General features: G+C 38.5%; 1 protein-coding gene across 8 annotated transcripts in view; it reads left to right on the top strand.

Moving 5' to 3' along the window:
• The first annotated feature begins 18492 nt into the window (after positions 1-18492).
• The window catches only part of LOC132653191 (sulfotransferase 1E1-like), a 47392-nt gene continuing 38508 nt past the window's right edge, over positions 18493-27376 (top strand). For 2 of the 8 annotated variants that reach the window (XM_060380885.1, XM_060380889.1), the window contains exons 1-2: positions 18504-18585; positions 19797-19849. The gene's annotated coding sequence lies outside the window, so the exon portion shown is untranslated. Of the gene's footprint in view, positions 18586-19488; positions 19510-19796; positions 19850-27376 lie in introns of those variants that run through there. The other 6 variants (XM_060380890.1, XM_060380891.1, XM_060380884.1 and 3 more) reach the window with 5 other exon arrangements.

Below are 27376 nucleotides of genomic sequence, written 5' to 3'. Positions count from 1 at the left end.
GAATCTGTAGATTGCTTTTGGCAGGATGGCCATTTTCACAATGTTAATCCTACCAATCCATGAGCACGGAAGATCTTTCCATCTTCTGATATCTTCTTCAATTTCTTTCTTCAGAGACTTGAAGTTTTTCTCAAACAGGTCTTTCACTTGCTTGGTTAGAGTCACACCAAGGTACTTTATGTTATTAGTGGCTATTGTGAAGGGTGTTGTTTCCCTAATTTCTTTCTCAGCCTTTTTGTCTTTGGTATACAGGGGGGCTTCTGATTTTTTTGAGTTGATTTTGTATCCAGCCACTTTGCTGAAGGTGTTTATCAGCTGAAGGAGTTCTCTGGTTGAATTTTTGGGGTCGCTCATGTCTACTATCATATCACCTGCAAATAGTGACACTTTGCCCTCTTCCTTTCTGATTTGTATCCCCTTGATCTCCTTTAGTTGTCTTATTGCTCTGGCTAGGACCTCAAGTACTATGTTAAAGAGATATGGAGACAATGGGCAGCCTTGTCTTGTCCCTGATTTCAGTGGGATTGGTTTAAGTTTCTCTCCATTGAGTTTGATGTTGGCTATAGGCTTTCTGTATATTGCCTTTCCTATCTTTAGGTATGTGCCTTGTATCCCTATCTCTCCAAGACTTTAAACATGAATGGGTGTTGGATTTGTCAAATGTTTTTTTGGCATCTAAGGAGATGATCATGTGGTTTTTCTCCGTCAGTTTGTTTATGTGGTGGATTACACTGATGGATTTCCATATGTTGAACCACTCTTGCATGCGTGGGATGAAGGCTACTTGGTCATGGTGGATGATATCTTTGATATGTTCTTGGATTCGGTTTGCAAGCATTTTATTGAGTATTTTTGCGTCAATGTTCATAAGAGAGATAGGTCTGAAGTTTTTTTTTTTGTTGGATCTTTGTGTGGTTTAGGTATCAAGGTGCCTGTGGCTTCATAGAATGAGTTTGGTAGTGTTCCTTTTGTTTCTATTTTGTGGAATAGTTTGAGCAGAATTGCTGTTAGCACTTCTTTGAAGGTCTTGTAGAATTCTGCGCTGAAGCCATCTGGCCGAGGGATTTTTTTGGAGGGGAGACTGTTAATGACTGCTTCAATTTCCTTGGGAGATATAGGGCTATTCAGTCTTTCTACCTGATATTGACTTAGTTTTGGTAGATGGAATCTGTCAAGAAAAGTATCCATTTCACTTAGATTTTCAAATTTTGTGGCATATAGGCTTTTGTTGTATGACCTAATAATTGTTTGGATTTCCTCAGTGTCTGTAGTTATGTCCCCATTTTCATTTCTGATTTTGCTGATATGGATAGTTTCTCTCTGCTTTTTAGTTAGTTTGGCTAAGGGTTTGTCTATCTTGTTGATTTTCTCAAAGAACCAGCTTTTTGTTTCATTGATTTTTTGGATAGTTTCATTTGTTTCTAATTGATTGATTTCAGCCCTTAGTTTGATTATTTCCAGGTGTCTACTCCTTTTTGGTGTGTCTGCTTCTTCTTTTTCTAGTGTTTTTAGTTTAGCCATTAAGTTGCTTGAATGCGCTGTCTCAAATTTCTTCTTGCAGGCACTTAGTGCCATACATTTTCCTCTGAGCACTGCTTTCAGTGTGTCCCATAAATCTGCGTATGTTGTGCCTTCATTTTCATTGAATTCTAGGAAGTCTTTAATTTCTTTAATTCTTCCTTTACCCAGCTGTCATTGAGTAGTAAGTTGTTCAGTTTCCATGTGCGTGTTGGCTTTTTGTTGTTTCTGTTGTTGTTGAGGTCCAGCTTTATTCCATGGTGGTCAGATAGTATACAAGGGATTATTTCAGTCCTTTTGTATCTGTTGAGGCTTGCTTTGTGACCCACTATATGGTCTATTTTGGAAAAGGTTCCATGTGGTGCTGAAAAGAAGGTGTACTCTTTTGAGTTTGGGTGAAACGATCTGTAGACGTCTATTACATCCATTTGATTTAGGGATTCTGTGAGTGCTTTTATTTCCCTATTTGGTGTCTGTCTAGTTGATCTGTCCCTTGGTGAGAGTGGAGTGTTGAAGTCTCCCACTATTAAGGTATTAGGATCAATGTATGATTTAAGCTTTAATAATGTTTCATTTACGAATGTCCGTGCTTTTATATTTGGGGCATAGATATTCAAGATTGTGATGTCCTCTTGGTGGATTTTTCCTTTGATGAGAATATAGTGGCCCTCCTTATCTTTTTTGATTAACTTGGGTTGCAAGTCTATTTTATTAGATATTAGGATGGGTAGGTACTCCAGCTTGTTTTCTGGAACCATTTGCTTGAAAAACAGTTTTCCAGACCTGTACTCTGAGATAGTGTTTATCTTTGTTGCATAGGTGTGTTTCTTGGATGCAACAGAATGTTGGATCCTGTTTCCGTAACCATTCTGTTAGCCTGTGTCTTTTTATTGGTGAGTTGAGTCCATTGATATTGATAGATAATACTGACCAATGCATGTTAGTTTTTTTTGTAATGGAGTCGGTGAAATGAAACAGGATCTAACCCTGTTTCATTGCTTGTTTTCTTTTCATTTTTGTTGGGATATTATCTGTATGCCCTGTTTTCTTGGGTGAATTTGTTTTCGTTGGATTGGAATTTTCCTTCTAGTATCTTCTGTAGGGTTGGTTTGCTGTGTAGATATTGCATAAATTTAGTTTTGTCATGGAATATTTTGTTTTCTCCATCTATGTTGATTGAAAGTTTTGCTGGGTATACTGGTCTGGGTTGGAGTCTGTGGTCCCTTAAGGACTGTATGATTTCTGTCCAGGCCCTTCTGGCTTTCATATTTTCTGATGAGAAGTCCGGTGTGATTCTGATAGGTCTACCTTCATATGTTACTTGGCCTTTTTCCCTTGCTGCTTTTAATACCTTTTCTTTGTTCTGTAGATTTAGTGTTTTGACTTTGATGTGACGTGATATGTTTCTTTTCTGTTCTAGTCTATTTGGAGTTCTGTAGGCCTCTTGTATATTTATGGACATCTCTTTCTTTAAGTTGAGAAAATTTTCTTCTGTGATTTTCTTGAAAATATTTTCTGGACCTTGGAGCCTGGAGTCTTCTTTTTCATGAATTCCTATTATTCTTAGATTTTGTCTTTTCATAGCATCCTTGATTTCTTGGATATTTTGTGATTGGAACTTTTCTGATTTTACTTTTTCTTTGAGAGAAGTATCAATTTCTGCAAGTGTGTCTTCAACTCCAGAGATTCTCTCTTCCATCTCTTGTATTCTGTTGGTGATGCTTACTTTTGTGGTTCCTGATCTTTTCTCCAAGTTCTCCAGCTCAAGGGTTTTCTCATTTTGTGTTTTCTTTATTGATTCTAATTCTGTTTTCATGCCTTGCACCATTTCTTTCATATGTTTGAATTTGGATTCCTGTCTCTCTACGATGGCCTCTATTTCTTTTTTCATTTCCTTTTTATATGCCACTAATTTTTCCTCTACTTGTATATCTATTTGTTTGGCTATGTTTGCCTGTGTTTCTTTAAGGATATTGTCTATTTCTTCTTTCTTTGCCTCCAATTGACTGGCCAACTCTTTGAAAGATTTGTTCATTTCCTCCTTATGAGCCTCAAATAATTGGGCAAGCATGGCTTTAAAATAATTTTCCTGTGCTTCTGATGAATTGGAGTATCCATCGATTTTGGGGTTTGCTGGTGAAGTCATGATGTCCTGATTTATGTTGGAAGTGTTCTTTTGCCTACCCCTGGCCATTGGCTTATCTGAAACCTTCCCTGTTTGTTTTTGGATTCTGCAGGTCAGACTGGTACTGTCTCTCTCTGGCATCTGGAGAGTTCTTCAGGAAGCTGAGAACTCTCAGTGTGTGCTGAGGACTAGCTGTACCTGTGGGAGAAAAGTACGCAGGTGCAAACGGGGCAAAAGGAAGCATACGTGTGTGTGTGTGTGTGTGTGTGTGTGTGTGTGTGTGTAAGTGTGCGTGGACGTGTGTCTGGAGGGACAGAGTGATGGCTAATGTTGAACCCTTGAGTATGTGGGAGGGCTCTGCACTGTATATGTCACAGGCACTAGTGATGATCACAGATCAATTTCTGGCATTACCTGCCTTAATTCCTCAATTAGACCCACAGAGCAGGAACTTCAATGTCCTTAGTGCCCCTCTGTTTCCAAAAGTGGGTATGTGGGTAGGAGGGGGTTCCATGCCTGGCTTCTGTTTTAGAAGTACCCAGGATCTGGTGATCTGCAGATTCTCAAGGGTGCACTCACTTACAGGCAGGTCACTTGGCAAAGACCGGGATATCTGGGCTCTCTGCTCTCTGGTTTGGCCCTCCTTCTTTGATGTGCTCCGCCAGTTCTGTGCTGCTGTCACTGCCAGGTTCTGAGGTCTTGCTGCAACTGGAGATTTCAGGGTGGTCACGTCAGTAGGGATCGGGGTAATCAGGCTCTCTGTTTTCCCGTTTGGCCCTGGTTAGTCTTAAACTGGAGGGCTGTTGTGCCCACCAGCTAAGTGCTGCTCCGCCTCCAGGATAGAATGCCCCAGTGTAACTGGAGACTGGGTCGCTAGTCCCGATGCTTTCTGGGAAGTCCTGGGGTCTCTTCACTGTGCTCTCCAAGCTTGGGAGGTCCAGCACCTGGTGTGTCTAGCTTGTATGACGTTTCTGCCTGGTTTTGGTGAGTATATAGTGTATTCTCTGTCACGTTGTTTTCCTGGGTTAGAGGTCCTTCCATTCACCAACTCAGAAGTTTAGGTATTTCACTGCTCAGAAACTGTGTGTGCTAGTTACCATCTTGGCTCCATCCCTCGGCATGTCATAATTCTTATTAATAAAACTAATCCTAAACTTTTACACATTTATTCCATTATTTTTGAGATCCAATAAACTTTTAGTATGTGTGGAATTCCCAGTTTTGGTAAATATGTCACAGGCACGTGGGTTATTTGATAATCTCTTAATGCCATTTTCCCTCACTTATTCTAATCCATGTAACATATATGATGATGTTTGTTGATGAAAAGGTTTATAAAACTAAACCTAAGAACTTTGGGAATTCTTTAAATCAAGCATTTTATATAAAACATTCCAATGAAGTATAATTTTTGGTTTTTGCATGATGAATAATGATAATACAAAATTATTAAACATTTTTCTCATATGTAAATCATTTACAAGAGGAGAAAATTTGTGAGTGTAGTAAACAAACAAAAACAGTGCACTTTGTAGCAAAAAATAACCTCAAGTCTGAGATGAAGTGTTTATGGAAGCGTCCATTGGAAGTGGGCTATGAGGTTTGCATGAAGAAAAGTGTAAATGTGTATTCAGAATGAAGTCTACATTCAATGTTACATATGTCAAAAAAATGGAGATGCATTGAATTCATGAAGCCCTATGATTTCGATGTCCACAAATTAAGCAGAAGACTGTAAACTCTTCTGCTATTTTCTTTAAGACAAAAGGGTTATGTTTTATTTCCTAAAAACTTACTGTTTAAGGAAGCAAATGGAGACTTTCATTCAGAGGGAAATCTGCATTAACTAATCTTCCTTTCTCACAGAATTGTAAAGCAGAAACATTCTCGCTAACATAAATTGAGTCTGTTAGGGCCAGAACTGCCTGCCAGTGGCTGTGGGGTTGGTTGTTAAGTGCAGACAGAAAGTTTGCATGGCAACATTTGGTGACAAAGCCAATTCTAATTTTGTATATTTATTCTTTCATACGTTACATACCTACCACAGTTTTCCCACTCTCCACTTTTTAAATTTTCCCCATCAACTCTTTTATTCACTTCATTTGCTCCTTCATTTCCCTTCAAAAAAGAGCAGGCCTCCTAGGCATATCAACTGAACATAATATAATAAGTACATAAGTCTGAGCCAGTTCTAAATTTATAAGAAAACCTATTCAGTGTTAGATGGTTCAGTAATGTTATTTTGTTTTAGTTTCCTATTTTCCTAGTATTTAAGTTCTAAGGGAGTCTTTCATCTACGGATGGTCAAAATTTTTCAGAATATGCTAATAAATGATAAGAAAATGGAATTTGTCCTTTTCAAGACCAACATTACCATTCCTGGCTAAGCTAAATTCTTCAGAAGATATGAGGTGAACCATTACTCAAATAGGAATTCTGGAGAGATACTGAATGTCAGCTCACACTATGGGAGATTGCATCAGCATTTCCAGATAGTAATCTGTCCATGTGGGATTCAGCTTAGTGCTCAGTTCATAGAAAATTAGGCTTAGTTCGGGGAACAATATGATTTAAAAAAAAATGATAACCAACTGATTGACTTCCTACCTTGCTCAATCCTTGAGCAGAACTCCATAAAAAGGAATATAGTTGGTAAGTGAGAATTGCACAATTTTGTAAATTTACTTTTAAAATTTATAGAATTACATATTTAAGGCAGGTGAATAATTGTATGTAAATTTATTTATCATAGAGATATTTAATTTTTTCATGTAATAATGTAATTGAAAAGTCCACTGCATAGTAAATATTTTGTCCAGCACACATTGATCGCCCAGTCTCTAATCATAATCTTTGCTTATACCTGTATTAAATTATGCTGAGTCAGGCTTCCCATATGTCCTTTCTACACCTGCCATGCCTCCAAGAGAACTATGAAAGAAGAGATTGTCATTGCTGTCTTGAGATCAGTCCATTTTCTAATCTCACTACATAGATGTCACATGAAGAGAGTTCACTATTAAATGAATTTTGCTAACTGGAAACAAGAACAAGACACAAAACTTTTTTTCTAAACGACATTAAGCAGGTTTTCTTTTTGCTACTATAGTTATATTTGAAACCAAATCAAAATAATATTTACTTTATATTTATTTGTTTTTATAAGTTTTATATTCTTTGATAATTTAATATGTATACCTAGTGATATGATCATACCCAGCCCCATTTCCTCTTTCTCACACCCCTGGAACTCTCTTTTGATGTTCTCCTCCCAACTTCATGTCCACTTTTGTCTTCTTTTTCTTTTAAAATAACCCACAAAGTCTATTTTATGTTGCCTATCTGTACATAGTTTGGGATCATACACTGGAGGACTGAAAACCTACCTATGGCCAAATTGCTAAAGAATAGTTTTCTCTTTCCAGAATGTATTGAATGATAGTAGCCCCTCAGTTATGGGTGGAGCTTCATTGAACCCTCTCTTGTCTATTTTGGAAGTTTGACTTACTTAACTATTGTGTACATCTTGTACAAGTCACAGAATTTGCTGTAAGTTTACAACATTTCTTCCCACCCCCACTCCCCAGCTCTTAAATCCTTATTGCCTCCTCTTCTGTGATGTTTTCTGTTCTTGGCTTTACACGTTACAGGTTTACAGTACCTGGCATGAATTCCCTTCTGTGGAGCAGCCTCGGATTTGTTCAGAGAGCAGTTGTTGGTTACCCCTTAACAGTTACACCACTATTATACTAATTGCCATATCTTCTCTGGTAGGAGAGGATTGTTGTATGTAGGGTTCAGTTCTGGGTGTGATTGTGTTATTTCTTCTCCAGAAGCATAAATAGCACCTTCTAAGACTATGAAAGCTATCTAGCAGGGTAGAGATTTACTGATTGGTCTGAGATTGATTTCTCCACTTCTACAGCCAAAGTATAAGATGTCTTCAATAACAGGGCTTTACAATGTTTTTTTTGTGTCTGTGTGTATGAGAGAGAGAGAGAGAGAGAGTAACAAGAACAATGAAGAGAGCATATTGTCTCTCAAAAACTTAAAAACTTGTTTCTTCATTGTCCTCTACTATGGCCTGATAAGGCTGCTTCCCCCAAGGGGGAGGTGATCAAAGAGCAGGCCAATCAGATTATGTCAGAGGCAGTCCCTCTTCACATTAGTATGTAACCCAATTGGACTCTGAACTGCCCTGGGCTACATCTGTGCAGGGGTTCTGGGTTATCTCTGTGAATAGTCCTTGGTTGGAGTATGAGTCTCTGGGAAGTTCCCTGTGTTCAAATTTTCTTGTTCTGTTGCCCTCCTTGTGGAGACCCTGTCCTCTCCAGCTCTCACTATTTCCCAGTTCTTACCTAAAATTCCATTCACTCTGCCCAACAGTTGCCCATCAGGCTCAGCATCTGCTTTGATAGTCTGTAGGGCAGAGGCTTTCAGAGGCCCTCTGAGGTAGATTCCTAGGTTGTTTCCTGTTTTCTTCTTCTTCTGATGTCCATCCTCTTTGCATTTCTGGATTGGGATTGGACATTTTAGTTAGAGTCCTCTCTCTTGCTTAGTTTCTTTAGATGCACAGGTTTTAGTGGGTTTGTCTTATGTTGTATGTCTATATGAGTGAGTATATACCATGTGTGTCTTTTTGCTTCTGGGACAACTCACTCAGGATGATCCTTTCCAGATCCCACAAATTTCCAGATCCTGCAAATTTCATGATTTCCTTATTTTTCATTGCCGAGTAATATTCCATTGTGTAGATGTACCACTTTTGATGTGAACTAATAGACTAAGATCAGAAAGGAGAGGAGAACCTCCCCTATCAGTGGACTTGGGGAGTGGCATGCATGCAGAGGGAGGAGAGAGGGTGGGATCGGGAGGGGAGGAGGGAGGGGCTTATGGGGGGATGCTGAATGAATAAAGTGTAATTGATGAAAAATTAAAAAAAAAGATACTAATAAACCAAAAAAAAAACAAAAACAAAAAACAAACAAACAAACAAACAAAAACTTGTTTCTTAAAATCCATGACTCATGAGGACGTATCCTAAACCAACACTGTGAATTTATTTAATAACCCATATTTCCTGGGAGCAGCCTATAGAGACTTTCCATTTGAACTCCTTAAAACAAAAACAAAAACGAAGAAGTAGTGGGTTTCCATACACCTTTTTCAAACATTCTCAGTTTTGGTTAATTCACTCTCTACCTCACAAACTCTTATATCTCCCTACTTAAACCTTTAACCTCATTATCTCCTCCCTTCTTTCATACCACCTGTATTTTACTATCTCCACGAACAGTGAGACAATGGTTTTTGAATCATCATTGCTGTGCTGGTCTTCATACTTCAGCACTTCATTTTGCAGAGAATGAAGAATGTTCCAGAGAACTTCTAAGGGCAATCCTACTGAGTCTTGTGGCTTTCAGTGACTTGTTTCACTGACTTGTAAATAGTGCTGATTTTTGTTGCTGTTTGGTGTTGCCATTTGGACTCAACTGTTGGTATCTAGACAAAGAAGAATGGACTCTTCCCAAGGAACTATTTCTAAAAATCTACAATTCCCTTTTCCTAATAACCTTCTTTCTCCCCTACCTCTGGCCAGTGGGTTGGAAGAGAGGTAGAAGTGATTAAAAACCCTAAATAAAGTAGATTGGTTTAAAAATAAAAGCCTACAGTAGGCATTGCTAATTTTGAATGTAAAATTTTTTCTGGCTTTTGAAAAAAATTCAAGATGCAACATAGAAAGACTACAAGGAAAGAGGGTAGGCAACAAGAGCCCCAACCTGTTCAACCTTCTGAAAATAGGTCAAACACAGAAGGAAAGAGGCTATTGCTTTGCTAATCTTCATTCAACACAAGAACTCAAGTATTACATCTTGCCTCTGTTGAACTTTGTTTTAGTAATTTATAATCATTTGATCCACCCTAGCAATGGTCTCAGATTTAGTGAAGTAAAGACAACTTTTGTCTATTTGACCTCAATAATTTTTCTCTAAATCATATTTAACTTCCAAACAAAGAAAGTACAAACTTGTAAAGCCACCAAACACATGAATCTTACCCATAAATGAAAATGTGATAAATCCTTCTCCATGAGGAAAAACAAAACTCCTGAGCTACATTTACATTTTTTATGATTTTTCATGTTATACTGTAACATAAAATAAATAATTGCCTATATGGTTAAAACCTCAATCTGCATATGTAACATATTTAGACAGTAAGAAAATAACCAAAGATGTCTGTTCATTATAGATATAGATATAAATATAGATATGACCTTGTTCATGAAAAGCTCTCATAACAAACTTTGTGTTTGTTCTATAATGTGTTAATTTTAGTTACTCTTGACAGCCATTTCCTCCATTTTCTGTCTTCTCACTCTTTAGTAAGCAGTTTAGTTTGTTCTGATTCTTCATCTGGTAAGGCACTTTAAACTTTCATTCCTGAATTTCTCAGATCATTCTAAGGCATGCTGACACTGAGTTGTTAGAGTTATTTGTTCATTTAATCATAATGAGTAATAAAACTGAGAACTTCTCATGGATAACCCACATTCAACATATATTTTGTGTATTCCTATTGTGAGCTCAAAATCCAATTTACTCTTGGTACTCAACATTGATGGAGACCATCAACACCGATACCATTCTTCTTGGTCTGTTGACATAGAGTTAAAGGTGTATGGGCTAAGTCTCTAGGACAATGAAATAAATGATATATCACCTGGGGGGTTGTTATTATATTTGGAAACATATTTTTAAGCCAGCAGGACATAAAGTTGTAGAAAAAGTGAGCAAAAATTTCGCCAATAGGTCTTTTTTTTTCTTTTTTTTAATTTTTATTTCTTTATTTTTTTATCAGCTACATTTTATTAACTCTGTATCCCAGCCGTGTCCCGATCCCTCATTCCCTCCCAGTCCCTCCCTCCCTCCCTCATCTCCAACGTGCCCCTTTCCAAGTCTACTGATGGGGGGACCTCCTCCCCATTCATCTGATCCTGTTTTATCAGGTATCTTCAGGACTGGCTGCAAAGCCCTCCTCTGTGGCCTAACAGGACTGCTCCTCCCTTCGGGGGTGGGGAGACCAAAGAGCCAGTCATTGAGTTCCTGTTAGAAATAGTCCCTGTTCCCCTCACTTTGGGAAACCAATTGGTTACTGAGCTACCACAGGCTACATCTGAGTGGAGGTTCTAGGTGATATCCATACATGGTCCTTGGTTGAATGTCAGTCTCAGAAAAGACCCTGTGCCCAGATATATTTGGTCCTTGTGGAGCTCCTATCCTTTCCCCATCAGACTAACTCCCCTTCTTTCTTATGATTCCCTGTACTCTGCCAAAGGTTTGGTCATGAGTCTTTGCTTTGAAAACACTGCTAGTTAGAGTCTTTCAGATGTGCTCAGTAGACTCCTGTCATACGTTCAATGCACATCCCACCTGTCTTTCTAAACGAGGATTAATCATCTTACCCCATGTCTGCTCAATTGATTATCTTTTTTAGGTGTATAGATTTCATTATGTTTATCATATCTTATAGGTCTATATAAGTGAGTATATCCCATGTTTGTCTTTCTCCTTCTGGGATATTTCACTCAGAATGATCTTTTCTAGATCCCACCATTTGCCTGCAAATTTCATGATTTCCTCCTTTTTGATTGCTGAGTAGTATTCCATTGTATAAAAATACCACAATTTCTGTACCCATTCCACCATTGATGGACATCTGGGTTGTTTCCAGGTTCTGGCTATTACAAATAGAGCTGCTATAAACATGGTTGAGCAAGTGTCCTTTTTGTGTACTTGAACAAACAATAGGTCTTGAAGCACAAAGATATATGGGACTTCCCTCATTTTCATCTTGATAAATTTGGAACCCCAAATCCTTACATTAGATAAACAATGTCTAAAGCACCATTTCAGAGAGTTAACAGCTTTCTGAAGCATCTTTCTGTGACCCTTCATGTTACTGCCACTAGCAGCATAACTGAGTCTTTAAATTGCTGTTTCTCAATCATATCCAGGTAAGCTGCTTAGAACAGTGGGGAATATAGTAATAGTATAAGCACAGAAAAATTGCCATAATCACGCATTTGTCGAGTAAGTTTGTTGAATATAAAAAATGGTAATGAAATTGCATAGTTATCCACTTTTAGGTGATTCTTGCCTATTAATAACCATATTCAAGGCTCTCTCTCTCTCTCTCTCTTTCTCATAAGATAGGAAAGAACTCCTCATGAAGACACAGATATAGGCTGAGTAGGTGAGAAAGGCCTATGTAGCAGAACTAGTGATCTTGAGTCACTGTTTCATGGACCTTAAATGAAGAGCCTGTTTATGTCCAGTTACATACATTCCACATCTATTTGAAGATGGAATATTGTTTGTATGTGCCTGTTCTTTTTTGAAGTGTTTATTTTTATTTTTTATATAAATTACAGTGTATTGATTTCTGTAGCCCTCTCCCTCATTCCCTCCCAATCCCACTCTTCCTCCTTCATCTCCTCCCTCTCTTCAAGTCCACTGATAGAGGAGGTCCTTCTCCCCTTCCATCTGACTCTAGCCTATCAGGGCTCATCAGGATTGGCTACATTGTCTTCCTCTGTGGACTGGCAAAGCTGCTCCCCCACCCCCAGGGGGAGGTGATCAAAGAACCAGCCACGGAGTTCATGTCAGAGACAGTCCCTGTTCCCCTTATGAGGATACCCATTTGGATACTGAGCTACCATGGGCTATATATGAGCAGGAGTTCTAGGTTATATCCATACATGGTCCTTGGTTGGAGTATAAGTCTCAGAAAAGAACTCTGTGCCCAGATTTTTTGGTTCTGTTGCTCAACTTGTGGAGCTCCTGTTCCCTCCAGGTCTTACCATCTTTCCCTTCTTTCAGAAGATTCCCTTCACTCTGCCCAAAGTTTGGCTATGAGTCTCAGCATTTGCTTTGATACACTGCTGGGTAAAGTCTTTCAGAAGCCTTCTGTGGCAGACTCCTGTCCTGTTTCCTGTTTTCTCTTTTTTCCAATTTCCATCCCATTTGTCTTTCTGAGTGAGGATTGATCATCTTACTCAGGGTCCTCCTTCTTGCTTAGCTTTTTTAGTTGTATAGATTTTAGTATGTTTAGCCTATATTACATGTCCAATATCCACTTATAAGTGAGTATATACCGTGTGTATCTTTCTGCTTCTGGGATACCTCACCAAGGATGATCTTTTCTAGATCCCACCATTTGCCTGCAAATTTCATGATTTCCTTGTTTTTGATTGCTGAGTAGTATACCATTGTGTAAATGTACCACAATTTTTGTATCCATTCCCAAGTTGAGGGACATCGGGGTTGTTTCTAGGTTCTGGCTATTATGGATAGAGCTGCTACGAACATGGTTGAGCAAATCTCTTTGTTGTGTACTTGAGCATACTTTGGATATATAACTAGGAGTGGTAAAATATACTTTATCACTATTTTTTAGAACTTATTTACCATGCAAGTTAGTTTTATTCTGCCAATGATAGTATTCTGTCTTTTATAAAATTGTCTTTTAGCAAAACAGTTGACACAAATTATATGCGTGATGCAGAAAAATAAAAGACTTAATAACAAATAAGAGGTGACTTTAGGGATGAGAAGAAGAGTAGTTTCCTTGCTTTAAGAAGACTCCATGCAAGCGTCTAAAAGAGGAAGGCAACCAACAGTCTTTCCCACCTCTGACACCTATAAAACACATCAGTGGCCAGGGTGTTATGATGACTGTACTGATTCAGTACAGCACATCCCTTGGCAGCAACCAACTGCTCTCTAATTGCGTATATGATTTACTCAACAAGAAGAGTAGTATGCCTCATACAGCAACCTATCTAACTACTCAGTGCTAGTAAAATCATGATTAGTATGTAACAATCTACAACCACTAATTTACCAAACCAGCATAATCCCTAATAATAATCCATAAACACCACAGATAATTGTAATCTTCATCCCTCATCAAGATGTTTCTAATTCCTCAATTCGTGTTTTGCTCCAGGCCACCTCCCTTTACTTCTCTAATTCCTTTTCCCAAGCCCTTGAACATTCTTGGGAAATACAGAAATTTATTTGTGATACAAAGAAGCAAAAATAACAGCAATGGCTGTATATATCTCTATATGCCTGAACATGACCCTGGGACTTAGCGCATTTGCCTATGTGTACTCCTATCTCTCTTAATCCACTATATATCACAGAACCAAACCTGACAAATTGCTCTTCATCTCCTTGTCTGGCTGGTAGAATAATGAAAAGGCTGCATCTATAAATCAGTGCATCTCTCAACCCTCATCAGAGAAAATTCTTGCAGTAGATGATAATCAACACAGAAACCTTCGAACTGTTCAATGTGCAGATGATAAAAGACCTCAGGAATGCTCAGTCCTAAGCGTAATGTCTATATCACATCCTTCTCCTCAAGGCTTAATGATCTATGCAGAACAAGAAGACAGAAAGATTGTTAAAGATTGAGGTGATGGATGACTTCCAGAGACAGCAGGACAAATACCCATATGAACTTATGGAGATTGTGACAGGCATGCACAAGACATACATTAGCCCCAGCTAGATAAAATTCAAGAATGGATGATTGATGGTTGGGCACAAAATCACATCCATACCTGAAGAGATATTGACATTTAGTTGCTGCTGGTAGAGTGAAAGACAGTTTCGTTAAGTGTTGTAACACCTGATATATGGACCACACTCTAGAGCAAGCCCTATGCCCAAAAGTAATCAGCTAGTTCAAACTAGACAGATTTTTTAAAATAAAGAATATGAAGCTGAGGAGTAAGGAGATAGAGGAGAACATGGGAGGAGTTGTGAGAGAGGGATAAATATTAAAATACAGTGTGTGAAATTCTCAAGGAATAAAGACATTATTAAAGATAATAGTAACTGATATCTTTGCTCTTATTCTATGCTAGCTTATTTTTTTATTGTTAATTTGAATTGCTTTTTCAAGTTGTAAAGTGATGGCATATTATCTTTTCATTTGTTTCTTCCAAGTTCAATTCCATATGGTTCCTGGAATGATCATATAAAATCTTGGCAGGAGAAAGAGTTGAGAATCCACATGTGCTATCGGTTTTCTATGAAGATGTGAGAGTGGTGAGACATGAAAGACACATAAGGAATCTGGTACTTTATAAGGTGCTCTTAGCATTAGACAGCTCGCTGAATATACTATGATCACTTGAAATATGTGCCAGGAACTACCTGCAATAAATTTAATAGGGTAGAAGAGAATGTTCTACACACACTGACACAAACTTTAGTCTGATAAATACAAATGTTTATGAATAAATATAATTTAAATCCAAGTGTTGATCATTTTTAGAGAATTCTGAAACAAAATGAAACAGTACCTTATACACAGAAACATCATATTAAAGAAGATCACATTAATAAAGAAGATTTGAAAATGGTTTCCAAATCTATAAGTCCTAGAACTCAGGGGCAGAGAAAAAGAAGAAAGAAAGAAAGAAAGAAAGAAAGAAAGAAAGAAAGAAAGAAAGAAAGAAAGAAAGAAGGAAAGAAGGAAGGAAGGAAAGAGACTACTGTGCATTATATAGAGAATTAAAAAAATGTCTAGAAGACCCAGAAATAACCCCACACACCTATGAATACTTAATTTTTGACAAAGAAGCCATACTATGGATAAAAGACAGCATCTTAATAAATGGTGTCAGTCTTACTGGACGTCTACATGTAGAAAAATGCAAATAGATCACCTAAACAAAACTAAAGTTTACTTTTGTTTATCACCCTAAATAAAATTAAAGTCCAAGTGGATCAAAAACCTCAACCTAAAACCAGACACACTAAACCTGTTAGAAAAAAAAGTGAAGAACAGCCTTGAACTCATTGGCACAGGAGACTTCTTCCTGAACAGAACACCAACAACACAGCCTTTAAGAGCAACACAAAACTGAATGGGTAAGGTCAAAAACTCAAGTGACAACACATGCTGGAGAATGTGTGGAGAAAGGAGAATACTCATCCATTGCTGGTGGGAATGTAAACCTGTACAACCACTTTGGAAATCAATCTGGCACTTTCTCCGGAAGTTAGGAATACTGCTTCCTTGAGATATAGCTATACCACTTCTAGGCATATATCCAAAACATCCTCAAGTACACAACAAGGATGTTTCTTCAAACATATTCCTAACAGGTTTATTCATAATAGCCAGAATCTGGAAACAACCCAGATGTCCCTCAACTCAGAAATGGATACAGATATTATGGTACACAACGGTATAGTACTCAGCAATTAAAAACAAGGAAATTATGAAATTTACAGGCAAATGGTGGGATCTAGATAAGATCATCCTGAGTGAGGTATCCAAGAAGCAGAAAGACACACACACTATCTACTCACTTATAAATGGATACTAGACCTGTAATATAGACTAAACATACTAGAATCTATACACCTAAAGAAGCCAAGCAAGAAGGATGTCCCTGGGTAAGATGATCAATCCTCACTTCGAAAGAAAAATGGTATGGATATTGCAAGTAGGAAAAAACAGGAAACAGGATGGGAGCTTACCACAGAGGACTTCTGAAAGACTCTACCCAGCAGTGACTCAAAGCAGATTTTGAGACTTATAGCCAAACTTTGGGAAGAGTTCAGGGAATCCTCTGAAAGAAGGGAGAGATAGTGGGACCAGGAGAGGACAAGAGCTCCACAAGGAGAGCAACAGAAACAAAAAATCTGGGCACAGGGTTCTTTTCTGAGACTGATATTCCAACCACGTATGGATATAACCTAGAAACCCTGCTTGGATGTAGCTCATGGTAGCTCAGTAACCAAGTGTGTCCCTAGTAAGGGGAACAGGGACTATTTCTGACATGAACTCAATGACTGGATCCTTTATCTGTCCCTGCTGAGGGAGGAACAGTCTTGCTAGGCCACAGAGGAGGACATGGCAGCCAGTCCTGAAGATACCTGATAAGCTAGGGTCAGATGGAAGGGGAGGAGGACATCCCCTTTGCACCAGCACTGATTAAGTATGCCTCTTCCTAGTATCTTCTATAGGGCTGGATTTGTGGTTACATATTGTTTAATTTTTTTTTCTTTTTTTTTTTTTTTTGTCATGGAATATCTTGTTTTCTTCATCTATGGTGATTAAAAGTTTGGTTGAGTATAGGAGACCAAGATTGACATCTGTGGTCTCCTAGTGTATGTAAGATATTTGTGCAAACTCTTCTGAGCAGAGATTGAAGGAATGCCTGTCCCAACCTGAGACCCACCCCATGGGAGAGAGCCAACCCCTTACACTATTAAGGACACTCTGCTTTATTTGCAGATGAGAGCCTAGCATGGCTGTCCTCTGAGAGTCTCCACCCAGCAATAGAATAAAACAGAAGCTGAGAATCACAGATGACTATTGGGCGAAACAAAGGGAGCCTTGTGGAATAGTGGAGGGAAAAGTAGAAGAACCTCGAGGGGACAGAAACTCTGTAAGAAGACCAACAGAGCCAACTAACCTGGGCCCAGAGGGACTTGTGGAGACCGAAGCACCAACCAAGGACCATGCATGGACTGCCTCTAAGCCCCCTACATGTATGCACCCAATGGACAGCTTGGCCTTTATGAGGGTTTCCTAGAAAGGAGAGTTGGGGCTCTCTCTGACATGGTGTCTGTTGCCTGCTTTTGATCACTTTCACCTGTCTCGGCTGCCTTGCAGGGCACTGTGAAAGAGGAACTTTTCAGTCCTGTTAATGAGACTGGATGTGCTGGTGTGGGTTATTGGTGGGAGAGGAGGCGTGTTCCTCTCTTCTCAACCATTCTGGCTCAAGTTAGGTCACAGTACAAAGTGTTGATTTGCATTTCCCTGATTGAAGAGCCATTTCACAAAGTTTAAAACTTTCTAAACATTTTCACTAAATCTTTTGAAATTTCCCTGTTTAGTTCTTTACCACAATTTTAAAGTAATATTTTTATTAATTTTCTGATAACATTGTACAATATATTTGATCAATTTGATTTTTTCTTATTTTTTGAGATTATAATATATCATTTTCCTTCTCCTTCCTTTCCTCCAGACCCACCAATATATTCTTTCTCTTTTTTAAATTCATGGCCTCTTCTGTTGATTATTATTACACACACATATTCTTGTATGTGCACACACACACACATATCCTAAATACTTAAATACAACCACTTTGTTCTGTATAATATTACTTGTGTGTATGTTTTCAGGGATGATCATATGGTATTGAATAGTAGGGCTGGCCATATGATATTGAATAATCAGTTTTTCAATTTATTTATTTATCTATTCACTTTACATCCTGGTCATGGCTCCTCCCTCCCTTCCCTCTCCGAGTCCTACCCTACTTCCACACCCCTCTCTCCTATTCCCCAGAAAAGGGGACCCCCCCATCTACCCACCCCATATCATCAAGTCACATGAGGACTGAGTTCAACTTCTTCTCCTTCTGGCCTTCTAAGGCAGTCCCATCAGAGGTAAATGATTAACAAGCAGGCAACAGGCAAAATCTGCTTACGTATGTGTAGAAGACTTTGGACCAGTCCATGTATGGTCTTTGGTTGGTGCTTCAGACTCCACAGGCCTATCTGGGCCCTGGCTAGTTGGCTACGCTGGTCTTCTTGTGGAGCTTTTGTCACCTCTATGTCTGTGTATCCTTCCCCCACTTTTCCACTAGACTCTCTATGCTGTGCCCAATGTTTGGCTGTGAATATCAGCATCTATTTCATACAGTTGTTGGGTGGAGCCTCTCAGAAAACAACTCTGATAGGCTTCTGTCTGCAAGCATAGCAGAGTATCATAAATAGTGTCAAAGGTTGGCTCTCTTCCATGGGGTGGGTCTTGGCTTGGACCAGGCATTTGTTGGACATTTCCTCAGTCTCTGCTCGGCCTGTCCTACCTTTGTCCCTGCATGCCTTGTAGACAGGGTAAGTTTGGGGCTGAAGTTTTTGTGGGTAGGTTGGTGCTTTCTTTCCTCCATTAGGAGTCTTGTCTAGTTAGAAGCTGTCCTCTTCAGTCTCCATGGCCTCTGCTCCTAGGAGTCTCAGCTAGAGTCTCAGCTAGAGGGAGGGAGGTGAGAGACAAAGAGAGGGTGGAATTGAGAAGGGATGAGGAAGGGGGCTATAGTTGGGATACAAAATGAATAAAGTATAATTAATAAAAAATAACATTTTTAAAAGAATTCGTCTGTTTTTGTTATTAATTGCCTTTTTGACTATGAGGTAATTCCTTCTCTGGGAACTTTCTCTGAGAGGTAAAAAGGCTATCCAATAAACAGTGGTAGAACACACTTACACAAACCCCTCTGGCAGAGGCCCAGTGGTGGAAGCCATAGAATGTAAGTCTGCTGAAATTTGCTTCATCCATGACTTGTAAATATGTATATCGGTATGTGCTTACATGTAAATATGTCTATTTGTCTGGTTTTTGTACATATGTTACATGAGTGTATGTCAATTGTCTGTATGTTAGGAGCTCCTTTTGTATTGTCAATTGAATGTGTGTATGAGTATGTACAAGTCTACACGTCTGATTGCTTATCTATATGGGCTTATGGGAATTTGTTCAAGTTCTTAATGAATTTTTTCAAGTTCTCATCTACCTTTTCCCTTCATTGTGTGTGCCTGAATGGTCTTTGCTTACAATCCAATTAAAAAGTAGGTACAGAGCTAAACAGAGAATTCTCAACAGAGGTATATCCTAGTCTGTAGGCAGTCGTTTTGTTCTGACGACAGTGCCCTTTGCTTTCGAGAAACTTTTCAGTGTCATGAGGTCCCATTTATTGATTGTTGATCTTACAGCCTGTGCTGTTGGTGTTCTGTTCAGTTTAACCTGATCTTGATTTTACTTTGGTAAGTGGTATCTATTAAGAAAATCATCCGTTTCATTTAGGTTTTCCAATTTTGTGGTGTTTTTGAAGTAAGATCTAATGATTCTTGTATTTATTCGGTGTCTGTTGTTAAATCCTCTTTTTTATTTCTCATTTTATTAATTTGAATATTCTCCCTTTGTTCTTTAGTTAGTTTGGTTAAGGGTTTGTGTATCTTGTTGAATTTTTTCAAAAAACAAACAAACAACAAACAAACAAAACAGCTGTTGGTTTTGTTGATTCTCTATATTGTTCTTTTTTTGTTTTTAGTTTATTGATTTCAGCCCTGAGTTTGACTGTTTCCTGCCATCGACTCTTCTTGGGTATGTTTGCTTCCTTTATTTCTTTTATTCCTCCAGGTGAGCTGTTAAGTTGCTAATATAAGCTCTTTCCACTTTCTTTATTAAGGCACTTAGCAGTATGAACTTTCTTCGTAGAACTGCTTACATGTGTCCCATTAAGTTTGGGGTTGTTGTGCCTTCATTTTTCTTGAATTCTAGGAAGTCTTTACTGTCTTTATTTCCTTCCTGACCCAGTGGTTGTTAAGTAGAGAGTTGTTCAGTTTCCATGAGTTTCTAGGATTTCTATTGTTTCTGTTGTTGTTGAAGTCTAGCTTTAATCCTTGGTGGTCTGATAGAATTTGCAGTGATATTTAAATTTTCTGGTATTTGTTGAGGCTTGCTTTGTGTCTGAGTATATGGTCAGTTTTTGTGAAGGTTCCATGAAGTGCTGAGAAGAAAGCATATTCTTTTTATTTTATTTTTTTTATTTGGATGGAATGTTCTGTAGATATTTGTTAGGTCGAATTAATTCATAACGTCATTTAGTTTCATTATTTCTCTGCTTAGTTTCCAACTCAATGATCTATCCTTTGGTGATAGAGGTGTGCTAAAGTCTCCTACTACTAATGTGTGGGGTTCAATGTGTGATTTTTTTTTTCAATGCAGTTTATTCAGGAACATTGAACAATCCTTGGACCCCGGGGAAAGCCAGCCCACAGCTTAAATAGCCTCTGGGTAGCCAACCCAGGCGTGCCACGGGGGCAATGCAGATAGGTCCACATACATGGAAGCAAGCCAGATCCTCGGCCTTAGCCAAATGTGGAGTTGTTCGTGACAGAGAGTACTCACCATCGGGAAGGTGGAAGGCGGAAACCAGCTCCATCTTTAAGGCATAGCATTCCGCAGCTCTCTACAGTTCCCCCTTTTTGTTTTAGACGCATCAGGCAAGAGTAGAGGTCTGATCTCTGATATTAGAAATAAATTGGGACTTTGTACAGATGTTCATTTAGGTGTCATCCACCCAAAGAGCATCAGACCTGTCCGATACCTTTTTCTCAGAGGCGGGACCTGGGGCATCAACCCGCATGCAATCAGACATGCTCTTCTCTGGGTCCAAAGCGGCTGACCCTGAGTGCAGTGCTTAGCCTCGCATCCTGAGCTTATCATTTTAGCTTTTTATGGTATCCAACCATGCTTGGGGAGACTGTCCTGCTTCAATGGCTGTAAAGGCCTGAATGATCATGGCTGCATCACACTGTTGTGAGACTCTCATCTTGCATATATACCACAGGCAAACCAAGGAGACCAACACTAGAAGGCCTGCTAACACTCCCATGCCCACCCATTCCTTCAGATGATTCATGGCTGCAGCAATCCATGTTGATAATCCTGTGGCTAGTCCTGCGTCCACTCCGGTAGAATTTACTGTGACAATGGCCACTCTCAGCTGCTCCATCGTAGTATCGAGTTCTCCAGTCCAATTACCTAAAATATAGCTCGACAATTGTTTAGACAGATTTGCAGCACAGGAAAAATTCTCATGTTGTATGCTAGTGACACAAAGTCCAGCATATTTTCATTGACAGCCAGGTTGAGCGATTTGCCATAGGGTATCAATTTGCTCCTGCACGAGGTCAATCCTCTGATTGAACACCATCAAGCTTCCTTTTAGTTGAGCATTAATTCCTTTATGTACAACTAAGGCATGAGCTTCATTGGCTAAATGATTATTCAGGGTCTGAGCAGTCTGCCCAGTATGACTCATGGCTAATGCCCTGGTGGTAGCTCCAACAGCCGTCAATGAGATGGTAGTAACAATGGTGGCTGTAGTTCCAAGATCCCTTTTCTGTCTGAAGAGAGTCATAGCGTGAGGGGCATCAATGGACACAGGCACCCAGTGAGGCATGCGAGTAACCAGGGCATACCTAAATTTACTAGCATTCCAGCATTGGGCAAAAAAGCAAGTATCATTACCACAATTACTTGGCTCTATCTGGCTAATAATGAATAAAAATGGGGGATATAGACAAACAGGTGTGGGCTTATAGGAAATATTATGAGAAGCCTTAACCCCCTTGTTGCAACATCCTGCGTCAGTTCTAGAACTAGCAGTGGTGGTGTCCGAGGTCTGAGTAGGTTCAGGAGACCATTGCCCCCAGGGGTGAGACGTGCTCCATGCCAATTGACTAACTCCATGTTTTCCTCCAATTTTGAAAGTCATTTAAGGTTCTTAAATTATTTTTTTCCCTTTTTTCTTAAATTTTTCATCAATTGGGTTACATAGTAATGTGAAGAGGGACTGCCTCTGACATAATCTGATTGGCCTGCTCTTTGATCACCTCCCTCTGGGGGGGGGAGCAGCCTTACCAGGCCACAGTAGAGGACAATACAGCCACTTTTGATGTGAACTGACAGACTAAGATAAGAAAGGAGAGGAGAACCTCCCCTATTAGTGGACTTGGGGAGTGGCATGCAAGCAGAGGGAGGAGGGAGGGTGGGATTGGGAGGGGAGGAGTGAGGGGCTTATGGGGGGATGCAGAATCAATGTGTGATTTAATCTTCAGAAATGTTTCTTTTACAAATGTGAGTGCCCTTGCTTTTGGGGCATATGTGTTTAAAACTGAGATATCATCTTGGTGGAATTTTCCTTTGATGAGTATGAAATGCCTTTCTCCATCACTTTTGATTAATTTAGTTGAAAGTCTATTTTATTAGATATTAGAATTGCTACTCCACCTTGTTTGTGTCCATTTACTTGGAAAACCAAATTACACTAAGAAGAAGATACAATTTCTGAAAGATGTTTATTCCTTGAGCATGTGTGATAGGCTCTTTGAACATGGAATTTTGTAATGACTGCTATAAAACTTCAGTAAACACCTTGAGAAGTTTCAAGAGATTATTCCATGTCTCAGTGATTAAATGGCAGGCCCAGATTTCAAATTCAAATCTTTCTTCATGTGGAGTTGAGAATAGGAGCCTGTCCACTATGCTCCTGTGAGAAGGCTCAGTTGAAGGTATTGTATGAAAAAACAAATTACAGCCATGGCTCTGATTTCACAGCTTAGTTCCATGGTAATCATATTAAATATTTAGAAACAGAGGTCAAATACATACCCTTCAACTACCCTGTGTAAATATTTCCTTATCACATATTTTGATAGGTATGTGTCAAAGGAATTAATTCAAAGTTAAATGTCTCTGGCAAGTTCAAACTTCCTGCTCAAGAACTTGCTGGAGTTCATCCCTACTTTGGCCAAATCTGAGGTTAAGCACTGGGCAGGGGAGGCAGTTCTTGCTCACCAGGGATCAGAGGGAACACAAAGCACTCTCTTGTTCCTCATTCCTCAATGCTCAGTCCTTCAGCCAATGTTTCTCTCACAAATGTTGAAATAACATATGTGATGTCTCTATTGACAAGAACATTTAGAATCATCTTGTTAATTGGGACATTCTACTTTGGGAAAGATAAAGTTATCAGTATTGTTTACCTCATAAAATTATATTATGTCATTCAGCTCAGGATATACAGACAAACCAGGTTACCAGTCAGTAATCATTTATTCCCATTTTTTTGTTTGTTTAGTACTCTGTTGGTATAATGTTCTTTTGAAATGTATACACCTTACCCTTGTTCATTCAAATGCTAATCCCCCCCCCCCACACTCTCTGGTTTCAATCAGGATATTGCATTGTGATACTTATGCTAAGCCTCCTGTCTCAACTTCTTGTAAACAGGCCAAAATAAAGCAATTAGACCCAATGTTGAGCGATGGGAGGAGCCAGAGGTCAGGAAATGAATGGGAGGAGCCAGAGGGAAGAAAGGAGTGGGAGGAGAGAGGGCAGAGCTTGGGAGAGATCTAGGAGAGCAGAGCTGGAGGACATATCTTGGAACTACCTGGAGATGGACTGGACATAATATATCACTAAAAGCAAGTATAATGTGGGAAATCTAAATGTTAGGAAACTATGAGGGCTTGGAAGTTTAGGAGGGAGTAACTATTGTCCAATGTTGTGTTCTAGGTTAACTAAATAAACTGTCTCTGTGTGGTGATTTGGTTATACAGCTGTTTAGGACTAACAGCAGCATTACTAAAAGATAATTATTATTAAATATAATTACCACCACCAACAGTACTCTCTGAAGAGTGAGCACTGTAAACTTACTAAATAACTGATAAAAGATATTAAATATTTGCTTCCTCATATCAATATATTACAAATTCTGTTACACTATAAACAATATTGAATTTACTAATCTGTGTAATTCCACCACCCCAAAACATGAAAAAAAAAATCTCTTCATCTTTGTGTACTCCAGAAAATGGCTCAGAATGGAAGGAAAGGCCTTCTACTATGTAGCTTGGGTAAATTTTTGGTACCCATGACATGCTCATTCAGACCTTCCAAATCGCATTTTGACTAGTAAATAATTAGTTTAATGGCCTCACCTAACAGTCAATAGGAATGAAGTTCAAGAATGAACTTCGTTTTACTTATTTTTTTTTTCCCCAGCCATCTGAGGTCTGGCTCATCCTCAGCTTGAACCTTCCCACAAATCTTCCTTGGCAGCCCTCCATAAGAAGAAAACCACCCTACACCTATTAACTCATCAGGAAACCTTCTACCCAACTTTTCCAGACATGCTTTTTTCTAGCTATCCTTGTTTTTGCCTTTGTACAAGTAGATGTGAATGCCACAACACATTTTTCTACATAATTCTTAAGATACTTGCTCAACTTATATTTAGAACATTTTTTTCCTTTGTAATATCATAATTCCTTGTAATTTAAATATTCTCAGTAATCCTCTTTTACTGGCTACTTGAAATATGCCTTCTTGAGACATGGCTTCCTTATTCAAAAGTTTTCACTCTGAAGAGTCCAATTAGTAGTAACATTCAACAAATCACTCCCAGAAATGTTACCCATATCCTTAACTATGCTATCTGACGTTATATGCCTGTTCCTTAAATGCCAAGGAAGCATTTACTAATTCTTATTTATAATTCTTCTTTTAGTTAATTTTACCAGTGATGCAATGTCATACCCTAAAGAAAGAAACATAGAAAGGTTTGCTTTTGTTGTACAGTTTTGAAGGACCGACATATACTATTATGACATAGAGAAATATTTTTACCATTTTTTCCATCCTATGGAACTATCCTTTTCATTACATGTGTAAAGAGCCATAGTTTATTTTCTGATCATTCCCTGATTGCAATCTTTTAAACTTTTCTCAACTCATAGAACGTATGTCATTATACAAGCCTTTAAAATGTCCAAAACCCATATTTTATATATATAGCAATACAGTTTACATTAAATAATGCTATAATAGAATTATTTGTTTTGAACATAAGGAAAAGGTAAAAACTTTTAGCTTATAAAATCTCTCCCTCCAAAACAGTGTTTTTCTATGTAAAATACATTCCATATTTAAATTTATCAAGCAAAGAAAAATAAAACGCCACCATGAGATCATGAGAATGAGAGTACCTTCCCAAGAAGATACTCTCTTCAGAGCAATTATGCAGTGGTGATCATTCCACTTGTTTATGCTTCCACACTGTCCTGCTGCAATACACAGGATACTCTGATGCCTTACAACAGAGGACCTATCCTTGAACTAAATGCAATCTTTAATGTGCTGTTATGTCACTAGAATAAGGGACATTTCATAGCAAAAATGACTGTCAGGCACAGAGAATAGAACCTTCAGTGACTCTGTACTGTTGTATAGGAAAGTGTCCCATATGGTAGCAAGCAGGTAGATGTTCATATTAGGGGTGTCCTGAATATAGCTGAATCCAAGGATATCATTTTCAACCCCCTTATGATGCTTCTCTTGGTAAGGGTCCTTTCAATATCTCTGTGGTTGAAGGCTCTTCTCTAAGAGCCCTTCCTTCCTCTATGGTCATGTGTCTGAAATTCATTTTGGACATTTGGTGGAGGAACCATTTCTTCCATGATTACTAATATCTAGAGTTAGTTCTTCAGATTTGCCAGATTTAAAAAAAATCATATTTGCTTGACTATCTCTCTGGAGATTTACTGATGCATTGTCAGCTCTGATACATGTCTGCACAAAAGTTTGGGTTGCAGATTCTCTGCTGTGAAAAACTATGGAGACTATTACAGAAACCAACTACTTACCAAAGTGCAGAGTTGTGGAGCCCTGTCCTAAATGATACCACTACAGCACAACTTTTATAGCTAAGGTTCAGGGACCATTGCTTCACAGGGGCAGAAGTGTTGTCATAGCAAGAGGATCAGGATTTTGCTGTGAGATAGTGTCTCCTAAAGATATTGGAGTTGACATTACACACACTTACACACAAATCATACATATGTATAAATATATATTTATGAATATATACATATATCTATTCAACAATAATTAATGTTAAAGAGGCCATGAATTTGAAAGTGTATGGGACCATATGTGGTATGGTTTGAAAGGAGGAAAGGGAAGGGGTAAATGATACAATTTTATTATAGTTTTTTAAAAAATTAAAAATGCTATAGGAGCTGGATAGCTAGAAAATGTGGTGATCATGTGAGTGATCTCTGCACTAAGGTTGTGGCAAGAAGTTTGAAATTTAGAGGTCAGTCTGTTCTACTCGGTAATGTTGCTGCTGCTAATCTTATTACCTATCCCACATTCCTGGCTTGTGTCTTAGAGAGCTGCAGTACCTTGGGGCTGTGGAATGTCAGCTGTGGAATCTTGCTAAACTAGGATGGAGTTGAAACTCTAACAAAATGCCTGTACATTCTCTTCCATGGTGGTTGTGCCATTTCAGCTGTATTCTATGCTTCCTCATCATCTGGTATTACTTTGCAGGACTCCTTTCTGAAATGTTAGATTCTATTCAAGCTTAGACTTTCATGATCACATTTTTTATTTGGTATCTATTATTAACAGTGTACTAACTCCCTGCTGAAACTGTTTTAACACATTAATTCTTTTAGTCAGAGATATTTTCATTCCACCACATGTATAGTGGAAAATAGATACACAAAGCAAAAGTTTACTGATAGTAGATTCTAATGAAATTTGTCAAAAAGGAATTTCTTGCTGTTCATATAAATTTATCATCCATTAAAATGAAAGCAAAATTTGTCTATCAATGAGATTGCTATTCTTGTTTGTTTTTACAAATGGGTTAAATGTTGATTGGATATTTGAGACATTTTTGAGATTATAATCAGATTTTTCTCTCCTTACCCTACCCTTACTCTCATTCTTTAATCCTTAATTTCTTTTTAATTAATGGCCACTTTTTTTTTAAATTGTGTTTTGTGTGTGAGTGTATAAATATGAAAGTACAGGCTGTTCAGTCTGTATAATATTACTTGTATGTATATGTTTTCAGGGATGATAAGTTGGTATGAGGTAATCAGTTGCCATGTTCTTCCCTGGAGAAGACTGTTTTTCCCAGTCTCAGCATTTCTTCGTAGTTTGTAGTTCTTTGTGTAGGGATTGAGGCCTCCTGATCTTCCCTCTTCCACATTAACATATCTGTTGTTATCAATCCTTTCAGGTCCTATGCAGACCTGAAGGGGCTAC

This window comes from Meriones unguiculatus, chromosome 3 (assembly GCF_030254825.1).
Source record: "Meriones unguiculatus strain TT.TT164.6M chromosome 3, Bangor_MerUng_6.1, whole genome shotgun sequence".
Taxonomy (NCBI): Eukaryota; Metazoa; Chordata; class Mammalia; order Rodentia; family Muridae; genus Meriones; species Meriones unguiculatus.
This window is presented reverse-complemented; position numbering and strand designations above follow the sequence as displayed.